Source organism: Drosophila bipectinata, chromosome XL, assembly GCF_030179905.1.
Source record: "Drosophila bipectinata strain 14024-0381.07 chromosome XL, DbipHiC1v2, whole genome shotgun sequence".
NCBI lineage: Eukaryota > Metazoa > Arthropoda > Insecta > Diptera > Drosophilidae > Drosophila > Drosophila bipectinata.
The window spans coordinates 16655559-16669400 of NC_091734.1; the positions used below are offsets into that span (position 1 = coordinate 16655559).

General features: G+C 36.7%; 1 protein-coding gene across 10 annotated transcripts in view; it reads right to left on the minus strand.

Moving 5' to 3' along the window:
- The window catches only part of sd (TEA domain transcription factor 1 homolog scalloped), a 32942-nt gene extending 27648 nt beyond the window's left edge, over positions 1-5294 (minus strand). For 4 of the 10 annotated variants that reach the window (XM_043211162.2, XM_043211161.2, XM_070276441.1 and 1 more), the window contains exon 1: positions 5137-5294. The gene's annotated coding sequence lies outside the window, so the exon portion shown is untranslated. Of the gene's footprint in view, positions 1-5122 lie in introns of all 10 variants that reach the window. The other 6 variants (XM_070276495.1, XM_070276459.1, XM_043211160.2 and 3 more) reach the window with 3 other exon arrangements.
- Between the last annotated feature and the right edge of the window lie 8548 nt (positions 5295-13842).

Below are 13842 nucleotides of genomic sequence, written 5' to 3' on the forward strand. Positions count from 1 at the left end.
GGCAACGCTTATCTTGTGAATATAGCACTACTTTCGGAAGCGTAGATCTGGGGGTTGGACTGGTTTTAGTAAGGGTTTTTACTACGATTAATAAATGTAAGTTAAGAATACCCTTTCTAATATTAGAAGCAAGTGTTGTGAAAGGGAATGAAAAACTGTGCACCAATTAATGCTATAACATTTGAAAATTTTTACAAAATCCACTTGGAGCAATTTCAAATTAGATGACTAAACCGTACTTGCAGCTGTTCGGGCTCAGGATAGAAATAATGTGGGAATGTGTACCTCTGTCAAGGAAGTTCGATTCCTACCCCCAGCTGGTGAAATATGTTCATGGTTGTGACAAAGGCTTTTTGTTTAGATGATGCGCAACTCCACCCAGTCCTAGTGTATACAATTAAATTTACAAGCATTTCGTAAATTTCCAAATGCAGCTAAGAAATAGTTTGTTTTTCCGCAACAGCTCTCGTTTTTAATTGATATGGAAAAGCTTTTTGAAAAACATGCAGAACTTTCTCACCCAAAATTTTGCTTATTCTAACGGTGAAAATAATTTTCGGCTAAAATTTAAGTTTCTCATATAGAATCTCGTAAATGAGGTTAAGGGAACAAAAATTTTAAAAATTCAAATGATTTATTAATTATATTTCCTCAGCATTTCGATATTCTTGGTTATGTTAGATAAACAAGTCCCACATTAGGTCCTATTTTATCTTAAAATTTTTTCATCGGCGCACGAGGTAATATTTTTATACCCTTGCAGAGGGTATTATAATTTTGGTCAAAAGTGTGCAACGCAGTGAAGGAGACATCTCCGACCCTATAAAGTATATATATTCTTGATCAGGATCACCTCCTGAGTTGATATGAGCATGTCCGTCTGTCCGTCTGTCTGTTTCTTCACAAAACTTGTCTCTCAGTTTTAAAGCTATCGACTTGAAACTTTGCACACACCCTTCTTTCCTTTGCACGCAGTATATAAGTCGGAACGACCGGGATCGGAAAAGGAAAGCTAACGTCGGGCGGAGCCGAAGTTGATATACACTTGCAGTTAAAACCGAACATGTATCGCAAACATCGGACATAGTCGGCCGATCATTAAGAGAATATCATAATATAAACAATTTATTAATATACAAAATTAAAAAAAAAACGTCCCAAACATCTATCTTGAAAAAAAAACCAAAGTTGGTATTTTTACCAAATACCAAAAACCAAAACCGTTCAGTTATAAAGTCGGCCGATCGTTGAAATTTGTTAGGTCGAATCAACTGACGAAAAATAGAATCTTTACAAGTCCCAACTTTCTATCTTCAAAAACACAAAAGTTGCGTCATTTCCGATTTTTCAGTTATATGGCAGCTGTAGAATATAGTCGGCCGATCCTTATGACATTTGGTGGGTCGTATTATTTTGCCAAAAATAGCTTTCATGCACTTATCCCACTGCGTGCAAAGGAAAAAAGGGTGTATGAAAAATTTGAAATCGATATCTTTAAAACTGACAGACTAGTTTGCGTAGAAACTTGCAGACGGACATCCTTATAGCAACTCAGGAGGTGATCCTGATCAAGAATGTATATACTTTATAGGGTCGGAGATGTCTCCTTCACTGCGTTGCACACTTTTGACCAAAATTATAATACCCTCTGCTAAAGTAAATTGGTCAAATTATACTAATGTTTAGCTTAATTTCTTAAACTTCACAATTTTACTCATGCGAAGCTGGGCGCGAACAGGATATAACATAGTGCTAAAAAAAATTGACAGCTGATATAGTGGCTGCTTCATAAAGATGACACGTGACCATTCCCACTATTCCATATTTTCCAACGCTCAGAAAAAAGCACTAGCGATAGAACCAGTGAAGAGCCATGTACATATATTCTTTTATCGAGATGTATTATTTTTTAATGAAAAACAAAAAATTTAATTGTTAGATTCAATTTGTACAAAAACGTAGTTTGTAAAAAATGTAGTTTTTATATCTGGTAATCGTAAAGTACAAGGGTATATTGTAGTAATGTGAATGTACGTAACATAGAGAAGGAACCATCTCCGACCCCATAAAATTTATATATTCTTGATCAGCATCAACACTCGAGTCAATATAGCCATGTCCGTATGAACGCGTGGATCTCAGAGACTATTAGACATAGAGCTATGGAGAGAGAGATACAGATATGGAGAGTCTTCATTTGTCATGGAGACTACAAAGCCCACGCAGTTTTAGTTTGTTTCGTGAATTTCTGAAGCGCAAATACTGGAAGGTTTTCTGAAAAACTTTTTTGAAAACTTGGTTTTTTAATGTTTAAACTTTAAAGGTTAGTTAAATGTAGGTGGAAGAGATGAGAACCGGGTATAATATAGTCGGAAAACTCGACTATAGCCGTCCTTTCTTGTTCCTCCATTGTATTGATTGACGTCCTAAGAAGCTGTTGTAAAAAAGTGGTCGTGTCCACGGGCGCTAACAGAGGCAAATGTAGGAGACATTTTTCTACTCTGAAACTCTCAGAATAAGACAAACACAAACGTACACCTAAACAATAAAAAAAAAAACAATTTTTTTTTCAACTTATTTCAAATCTTTGGTATTTAATTTTACAATGCCATATGTTTTTAACATGTTTGCACAAAAAAAAAAAACAATATAAATAGTTTGATAAAGTGAGTGAGTTATACCGAAATTATGGCCGAATTCCCGATAGTGCGCTGCTTTAAAACAACAAGACTAGTTTGCGTAGAAACCGACGGACAAACGGACATATGGACTTAGGAGATATTCCTGATCAAGAATATATACTTTATAGGGTCGATGATGTATACTTCACTGTGTTGCACCCTTTTGACCAAAATTATAATACCCTCTGCGAGGGTATAAAAACTTCTTGACGAGATGAAATATCGGCCACAACCGCAATCAAAGCATTTTATATCAATTTTTTAATCTTAAACGGCAAGCGGTATACACTTTTAGACTAATAGGCTAGTAGACTCTACTTTCTACTATTCGTTACTAATACGAATTTTAAAAAATTATCAACGTATTGGTCCAAAATTTTAAGATACATATATCTAAATTGGTCTTAAACTTTAGACACATCTATTTAAAGTTTAATTATTTTTAGTATTTTAAAATAAAGTAGAAACTTTTCCCAACATTGTGTTACATTTTTTTATGCAAGATTTTTTTAAAACATATTTTTCATAAATTATACCAGATTTTACTTTAAAATTAACAGTTTGCGGCCAAATTTTGAAACTTAAAATAAATATGTGATATTGATGCTTTAAATTAAATATAGAACAAATATAAGAAACGTACTTATTTATATTTTTCACTTACTTTTTTAAATAAATAAAAATATATATTAAAAACCCACAATTATTAATTTTTTCCTTTTTAGCGAGGGCTAGTTACATATGTATGTACATACATATGTACCCATTTTAGACCCATATGAGTAACATTTTTTTTTAAAGAAATCTTGGTTGAATGCTTTTACGAAAAATAAATGCTTCCTCCCGAATGAATACATATGTATGTATGTATGTGTATATGTATGTATGAACAAAGCACATATGTATGTACATATATAGAAAAATGCATTGCTAATTCCAAGCTTGTTTTTTTTTTAAGTAACAAAATTTGATTTAGGAATTAATATACACAAATATGTACAATTAAGGTGCACCAAGCAAAAAGATTGGTTTAAAATACAAAATCCATACTGTACATGTGTCCCCCAAAGTAATCTGGTAACGTATCGTATATACGTATGAATGCATGTACATACATACATACCAATATGTATGTATAGATTTTGCAAATTGATGCAGCGGGCATTATTAAAAAAGTGATGTACCCTTATACATAAATGTGTATACTTGTGTATCAAATACACTTAAAACAAACAAAAAAATTTGACTCGTTATTACAATTGCGTCCTAAAATTAAGTTAAATTTTTTGACAACTGAACAGTAGAATGAAAACCTATAAATTTAACTTGTAATGCTTCCATATACACATACATGATAATTGATACATAGATAATACTTAAATTAAGCTATTTCAACAATAAAAACAAATATAAAAGCTCGGAGACATTTATTTACATAAATATATTCACTTTGCGTCGCATAATTAATAACGAACTCACAATAAAAAGTTCGCTAAAATTCAAGCACAGGTAGTGCTAATGTAAGGCGTCGTTTATGCATACATATACATACATACATATGTATCTAATAGTAGACTAGTTTAGTTGGTTCTTAATTTGTATTGACGAGTTGACAATATACCTATGAATATACATAAATACATACAAATATTATGTATGTATGTATGCACATATTTCAAACTTTTCCACTTTTGTGTTAAACTGAGTATTTCAATGCTGTTTGATAAACTAAAAATCGATAAAGATATCCAAAGCATCAAATATAATATTGATACTAATCAGCAATAATTATTTAAATATAAACTGTTTTCAGGGAAACGCAATTTATAATTAAAGTCCGATAATTTTTTGTCTTTGAAACAAGTGAAATAATGTATTTTATTTAACCAGTGTTGAAAATTCAATGAAATTATATGTGAGTAAGTGTATAAATAATTATCGACATCCAAATGTGTATTCAAGTTTCACTTATGTATATATGTATGTGCATACTACTTTTACATATGTATGTAAGATTTTAGGCTTCATTCTTATTCACTATTACAATTGATTGAATTTAAAACGCGCATTGTTATATTGATTTTTTTTTCAACAGTTCTCAAGAGATCGATCCTTCCTAGCTATGGTATGTCTACCCATATGCTTGACTATATTTTAAATACTTATGTATGTATATATGTTTATAAATATATACACACACATCATATTTCCGCGATCATTAAAAATTGCCAAAAAAACGTTAAGAAAAACAAACTGGTGATGGCCCTGCCTACAGTTTGGACAAGCAATAAGTAAACGATCACATTAGCTTAATATTTAAGGGAAATAAATGGGGAGTATACATAATATACTATATATGTACATATGTAGATACACAAGACGCAAAGACACAGCAGAAAAAAGTGCAAAAAAACATCACTTAAATATTCTTAGTCACATACACAAAAGCACTCACGAAGCGCACCGATGATTTTAAAAGTTGGAAGAACGCAGCCGACGATGAAATCGAGGTGAAACCGCGGAAACAGAGAAAATCAACGCGCGGAAGCGAGAGAAACTCATCGACTGAATCAGAAATCAATCCGAAGAATGACATTAGTAGTTGTTGGCACTGGTGTGGTGAATAAGACTAGTCTCTGTTTTTGCCTCTGTTTTCTTGATTGGTGAATCTGGTTGGGTAGTTTGCGTAAGCGAGACTATGACCACGATCCGATCATACATACATACATATATATATATACATTTTTTTTTTTTTAAATTTATGTATATATTTATGTATAAATATATACACTGTATATAATCCTTATGTATGTATATAAAATATATATATATATATATATATATATAAAGTGTACATATTAAAATGTGTGACTAATGACGCCGTGAAGCTCCCTCTCACTAACCTATTGGTTACCTAGCTCTTACCACACATTAATATGAACACATTAATATAGTACCATAATATGAAAAACGAGAATGTAAATTTGACTTTTTCGTGCTCTTTTTTATACCATCCTATAAGACAAGAAAATTTGAAAATAAAAGTAATTACAAATTGAAAACGGGAAGATTTTTGTAGATGTGTCCATTTGTAAACCGTTATATGTATATATGTATGTATGTCTATTTAAACGTAAATTTGACCAGTTGTATTCGTTACTTTCTTAACAACTTCAAAACTTGGAATGAATACATGCATATGTATGTATATTAAGATGAACATACATACATATGTATGTTCTAGCAAGCAGAGATTTTTCTTCACAGTGTTGTGCAAATTTGATGACCTCATCAATGCCAATACTCATATGTACATATGTATAATCAATAGTCCCGCGTAATTATAAATTTTTAATGCTTTGACAGAAAACAATTAAACGACTTAAGATTAACGGACAACATGGTTTAAACCGTCTTCTGTGTTAAAAACCAGAAAATAAATAAGCCTTCATTAAAATGGCCTTCAATAGTATATTTCCTAGTAAAAAAAATTTAAAAAAAAAAGGGTATGAAATATTTTAAATTTTGTATAATTCTCATAAAATAATGATAGAAATACTTAATGTAATGATGTATTAATTTATTAAAGATCGATAAATCGATGTTACTTGGCGGTGTTTTTCGTAAAATCGATGAAATGCATTTATGCTTCAAAATTAATTTCATTAAAATTAATTAATTTCGGCTATCCTAAAATGTTAAAAAAAAATTGGGCGAAAAATGAATTTATTGTAACCTCGGCAATTTTGGGCGAAATTTTGGCTTTTATATTTAAGGGGTTATATACAGTTGTGATAGATGAAAATATCAAATTTTTTTTATTGCATATTCTTTAAGTATATAATGTTGAAAATACTCTCACAAAAATTCATAACGATCGGAGCAGTATAACCGAAGTTGTAGCTATTTATAGCGCACAACCTGCACATCAAACTTGAACAAACTGAAACCTTTAAACGCGATTATCTCAGAATCTTAATTTTTCGAAATTACCTTTGCGGTGGACACGATTACTAAAAAACTACTAATCCGATCAACACCAAATTTTGACCACTTATTTATTATGATATTAGATAGTCCGTGAACATTCCGTGAACACCTTGAAAAAGTACATTTTTTGTTAAAATCGCTATTTTTTTTTATCAAAATTTTAAAAAATCCCTTGTTCACGGACTAGACAATACAATATACTAACTAAATTTTTTTGAAGTTTGGATTTCAGATGAACCGTTTTCGCGATATCATGTCCACCGCAAGACACCATCGAAAAAAGACGATCCGGGAATTCGGCTATAACATTTTTATTATGTAATATTTTTTATGAAAAAATTTAAATAAGTACCCAGAAACATGACTAAACAACGTCGGTAAAACATTTTTCATAAATATTTTTTATGGTGTCAAAAAAAAATCGATGAAGTTCCATTTTTTTTCGCGGTACAACTGTATATAATCCTTTAAGCATTTGTCAAAATTACAAAAATTTATATTTTAAAAAAATGTGTTCGTATTTCAATAGGTATAATAATCTAAATTTACCACTACATTTACCATTTACCAAAATGACCACTCTTTAATTAAAGAAAATATAAATATCCATTTAATTTTTTGAAAATGTACCAGATTTTTAAAATAAAATGAATTTAAATCGCCCAATTTACGTTTGATGTACTCATTAGGGGACTCCATCAGGCTATTAGGGCTCTTTTTACTACCGCAAAGGATCTAAGAAATCCCACTTTCCACATAATTTTGGGTAAGTAAAGTCTTTCTTGAGGCGGTTCCTGGTCCCATACGGCTTTTCGGATGAAGGCTACCGTTCGTCGCGGCAGGATCTCAATGGGATCTGTTAGGTCGGTAAATTATACTGCACAAAAAAAAACGAAGCCGGCTGCACCCCAGTGCTGAGGAGTCGCACAGCAGATGCGCAATTGTTTCTCTTCTTATAAAAAGATAAGATTTATTTACACAGAAATATCTTAAGAAAATAATCTTTGGTTTTATTACCCATACTCTGCTTCAAACCAACCTAACTAGCCGTTTTAGATATACACCGTACAACGCACCACTCAGAACCAAATATTCAACCTGTTTTCAAAAGATCCATTCTTCAGGCTTTAATATCAGGTAAGCTAGACTCAGTCGAAAATAAGCTAGCAATAAAAATATTAAAGAGAACGAGCCAAGGTAAGCCCCGAAAATATAAAGGCTGCCTCACTTGGCGTGGTAGCAGTCGTCCAGAGAAGTGTCTTTCTTGCATAAAAAGAAAAAACTTTCAGGAACCAAATAGCCTGAACCCATTTAATTCTTACTAGCCTCCGGATCAACTAGATCACGATTTGCGATGAAATAACGGACAATTTTTACCTGAATAACACCCAGTAAGATATCTACATAGTTGTGGTAGAGGATTGGTTGCGCTAAAACTACTTTTTCAGTGTATATGGCGGCTGTTTGGTCATTGAGATTTTTCAATGACGGTAAATAAAAAAGTCCGAATGTATATAATTTTGAAACGCTATAAAATGTTTATTCCGCTTGCAGATGAAGCTAGATGATCAACAAGATAGACCAGCTTATGGTGTATGCAGGACTTAATGTTATGTACAGAGAGTGCTGCCCGACTAGTCATTGCGAAGCTAAAGCTCTCGATAATGGAGAGAGTGGCCCGACCTAGACATTGCGAAACTAAAACTCTCTAAAGAAAGGCCCGTGGCAGTCAAGCGAGTTTTACATACAAATAAATAATAAACAAATTATAAACTAATTGCGCGGCTGCTGCCTGACTCGACAGTGGCTTAACATTAAATAGGACCAGGAGCTATCCAAGACGTTGCTGGAAGATTGGCGCCATTGGCACGAAACTTTGGTAATAGCGTAACCTTTAAAGACTCCGCGTAAGGAAGTTCGTACTGTATAGAGTCGCTGAAATAATAGATAAAGTTCTGAACCAATGGCGGTGATGCCTTCGAAGCAGAACTTAGCAGACAGAGCGAAACAGGTCACCGGCAAACCCCAGCAATAAACGTGGACAACGGGTCCGGAGTTTTTGCAGAACGATTTGAGTAATTGGCCAACTTTAATGAAGCATCCTAGATATTTCAGAGATACAAAAGGATACATCCCTGAAGAGCTAGGAAAGGGAAGCACATTAGCCGGATTTATCGCAATCCTGGGAGTACTGCGGACTAGCGAAGAAGTACTGCGGACTAAAGACAGACTGAATTCGATAGAGATATTGAAATTACAGAAAGAGATTAAATCTCCCCATCCGCAAAGACAGGTGAGTCAGTCGGTTCCGAGTGGAAAAGAAGAAAACGGTTGCTTTGGCCGAAAAAAGTATAAGAGCGAGTGCCACGGAGGGGAGGGAAAGGTGAGTAAATCGTAAGGTACATCGAAAGAAGGAGAAAGCAATAGACGCCGTGAAGAGTACCGGTTCTAGAGGTACACTAAGGAGCGCCCAACAACAATAGAGGAGCAGCGAATGAAGGACATCGTGAAGAGTAGCGGTCTTTGCAGGGCCTCTAAAATCTCGCCTAGCAACAGCGGAGAATAAAGGACATCATGAAGAGTAGCGGTTCTGGCAACCATCGGCCCCCCTCCTTGGAGGGTCCAAGAGAAGGAAGGTGGGCCCGCCAAAGGTAGAGTGGCGTGATCTTAAAAATGGGATGAGTAACGTCAGAAAAAGACCTGAGAATGATAAGCAGTTGTATTAAGCACGTAGCACTGCGCCCAAAGAATTTTGTTTTTGAAAAAGCTGGAAGTGTGAGTGAACATGGAAAACGGGTACAACAGGGGGGTCATCGCGCAACCGACACAACCCGACACTTTTCACGGAGGACTCTCGGTTGCCGGAACCAAAGACTGGAGGCATTGAGCTGGACGGTTCAAGAGCCCGACTTGGAGGAATCGACCAAAGAAGGACATCCTGAAGGAATGTCGGATGAGGAGAAGGCATCCTGGAAGGATACACATAGGAAGAGAGCAACTTGGCAAGGGCTCTTAGAGGCGTCTAGATGGAGGAGGACTCTCTGCTGAGCTTCGAGACGAAAGCGGAGGTTACTGAGGTGAAGAATTCCAAGGATGTCTCTGACAATCTTTCATATAAATGACCACCACCCACCGCGCCATTAGCTGCCCTTCTACTTCACTTCGTCGAAAGTGGAGCTGATGTAGCCCTAATCAAGGAACCCTGGATCCTTGGAGACAGAACTTTTGGGTTGGGAGCGTCAGATGCTCGGGTATGCTCGGCGTACATGGGCCACGAGAAAAGAGAAATGCCTGGACCAGGTTCTGCACAAGCATTCAGGCCACCTGGAAGGCCTGCCGCCTGAAGAAGGTCCTCGCTAACACTGCACCTAATGTAGGGTACATTAAAAATTCAGATGGTAGTTGAACCACGTCCAGCAAGGAAACCCAAGAGGCTCTCACAAATGCACATTTCCCAGAGTGCTTTAAGGGTGGTGAATGCAAAGTTGTTGCTTATGTAGATGATGTTGCAATTTCCTGGAAAATTTCAACAGACTATGCGACTCTTCACATGTGCAGATACGAACGGGATGGGAGTAAACCCATCCAAAACTGAACTTGTCCTTTTCACCAGGAAGTACCAACCTCCAAGTTTAAGGCTTCCAAAGCTATCGTGGGAAACTCTTACCCTTAGTGGTAACGCCCAGTACCTAGGAATTACATTAGACAGGAAACTGGACTGGAAGCTAAATACTATGGATAGAGCAAACAATCGTGCTCTATATGTATCGTAAGACCATTGGGATGAAACGGGGCATGTCTCAAAAAATAAATGGCGGTAATTAGACCTATCCGGGATAACAGGTAGTAGTCTGGTGGCCTGCCCTTTTTTTTGAATGCGCCATTGGGGTGAAAATCTATCCTAGATACTATTGGCCCGTACCAACATCATCCACCATTCATCGGCTTGTCTAGTCGGCGCCTACGTACTAAAGACACCACCTCACACACCACAGACTCTGTGGAACCACTGCAAAGTAATACTTCGCGGGGAAGGGTTGCCTAATCTAGGCATTCTCCCTTAAGCGACGTTAATTTTCAAGTCTTCTTAAGGATGTAGTCTCATGTGTGAGGTTGAAAAAATCAATTTTTTTTTTTTATATTTTGGTAGTATTGTTTATTATGAATGTACTGTTAAAGTTTCAAATAAAAATATCAAATAATGACAGAGATAGAGCCCATAATCGAGAGCGCGCCTACACCGAAAAGTATGAGTTTCTCGGTAGCGTCTAAACTTTAAACGCGTTTTTCTCGAAACGACATTTTTGTGTGCGGCGCAGGTGATTCACAAAATTCTATGGTACCGATCTAGCTGAAATTTGGATATGTTGTTCTAAAAAGTAACACCTCTGTCCCGTACTAGAATCATTTATTTTTAATGATTAGTTTTTTTTTTATCATTAATTTAAGATAAATTTTTTTAATTTTTTTTAATTTTTTGTTTTGTGAGTTCGCCATTTTGTTGTTTATTGATGAAAATATTTCATTCTAGTACGGGACAGAGCCATTAGCTTACAAAACAATAATCTATTCTAATTTTTTGTTTCGGATGACTCTAGCAGTCGAAATCACCTGCGCCAGGGACCTATCTTTTTTTTTATATGCATACTTTGGCATGCTATAAAGTGTATTAAACTACACAAGAATAAATTAAACGAAATATTTTCAAATAGTTTATGATGCTTATAAAAACATATTTGAAAATTGAAACGATCGCATTATTTTTTATTACAAAAAAAATTTTTTGAAATAACCTCTAAAAAGTAGGCCGGCACATGAGACTACATCCTTAAGTCGTCTTGTGTATAAGCTATCAACTGGCTTACCCAGTCCCATTGCTCCTTTAAGCTGAACACAAATTTTACAAGCTGCTTCGGCGCTGGTAGTGATCCTGGTGGCCTGAAAGAAACTGGGTAAGTTGGTACCTGCCCGATTTTTCCCGCTTCATACTTTGGTTCCTCCGCGCAGTCTTTAGCCATATGACCGTGGAAAGATCCGTGGCCTGAAAGAAACTGGGTAAGTTGGTACCTGCCCGATTTTTCCCGCTTCATACTTTGGTTCCTCCGCGCAGTCTTTAGCCATATGGCCGTCCTTGCCACATCTCCGGCACATTCGTGAGCGGTCGATGGCGCTCTGGCATTGTTTAGCCATGTGCCCATACTCGAGTCATCTGAAGCACCTAGTGACGCTTATTCTTTCCCTGAGTCTGCACCGCACCCAGCCTACTTTTAGCCAGCCCTTTTCAGTGCTTTCCAAGCGCACCCTGCAGGCAGTTTAGCCATATGGCCGTCCTTGCCACATCTCCGGCACATTCGTGAGCGGTCGATGGCGCTCTGGCATTGTTTAGCCATGTGCCCATACTCGAGTCATCTGAAGCACCTAGTGACGCTTATTCTTTCCCTGAGTCTGCACCGCACCCAGCCTACTTTTAGCCAGCCTTTTTCAGTGCTTTCCAAGCGCACCCTGCAGGCAGTCTATTTACGGCTGTTTGCGTCTGGGCAAACGCCTTCAATGGCTCCCAAAACCTCCTCCTTTGAGGTGATCTCGTCCAGATCCCTGCACTCGATCTTTACTCGATCGATCGCTCTAAACGGTCCCTACCGATTCAGAAACCTGTGCTTAACAGAGAATTCTGCTTTTTTCTCTCCTGACTTGTGCGCGATACTTATGGATTGTGCTCCTGTTTTAGAGTCGCGTAATGATCCCGTCCCCCCTGGGATAGTGGCAGAAGTTGCATTAGCCTGGTAGTCATTTCAGCGGGAGCTCACTCCTCGTGGTCTGCCCTAACAAACTCCTTATTTAAAAATAAGTTTAGGAAAACTCAAAGTTTGGCGGAGGTCTGCATTACAGGTAGACTTCGTACTACTGATACAATAGTAAAATGGATTTACACGGCGGTTATTACACCGGTTTTACAGGGCAGTTGTCTGGTGGTCTGCCTCAACAAACTACTCATGTAGGGAATGGTTTAGGAAAACTCTGACGGGGTTTGAATTACAGGTCACCTTCATACTACTGATAGCTATTCCTGTAAAAATAATGGGGGTCAAGATAGCCACAATATCGGCAATTGGGGTCGAGAGACGGGCCTATGAAAAAGGACTAATTATGGTGGTACCAAGTTGGACTTATACTATTCCATACCTAATTATGGTCATACCAAGTTGGATTTATACCATTCCATACCTATGGAGGTACGGACTATTGTATACCCGTCGCTAACGATCAGGTTTCAATCTCATCCAACTGCACGAATCTCGGCACCAGCTAGTTTCCTTTATACACTCCTGCCCAAAATTATACGACACCTTTAAATTTTTTGTTTCGGCGCTCGTAGCAGAATGCGAAATCGAAAACGATCAAAACTAAGTATGAGGGATGATAGCACAATGTTTAATGCACAAAATGAGATATTTTTGACTTTTTTTGCATCTTCCGTTTTCGAGTATAAAAAAAGAACACACGCTTCAACACGGACGGCTCGAAGTTGGACGGCCTTTGTCTGAATGAGTCCTTCAGACTCTTTGACCTCTGTAGTGTGTTTTAAGCTGTAATAGCTCAGTTACTGGTCTCCCACATCGCAGCCTAAATCTAACCTACTTCTGTGGCTCATAAGTCGGGTAATCACGTCGAACTAATAATTATGGTGGAACGTACCGAAAACATATGTGAGCCCTGGCGTCTAAGCTACGTGATATAGTTAAGTTAAGAAATGACATAGCATAGAGCCACAAATAAGAAAGCTAGTCCTGGTTCAGGTGGACTACGCGAATGTGGCTTGAAAGGTGTGGGAAAGGTGTCTTTCACGTTCAACAGGATAGGGGACGCGTTACAATTCTGGACCGAGTGATATCATTTTTGCGCGGTTCCCATTATCGGATATTTTTTTCGTTTTTCTTTTTTTTGCGCGGCTCTCGATGCATACAGACTCCTGGCACGAGAGACGCTGGCTGCATGACGTATGGAAACATATCCGAGATTAAAGAAAAGTGTAAAAGATGACGAGGAAGAGTGTTGCTCAAATAAGGCATAAGAATAGAAGTTTGGCTATCTACATACATAACCATTAATAAGGTTGTGTTAAGTTTTTTTGTGAGGGAAAGTTACTTAATAAAAGTCTACTATAGTAGGA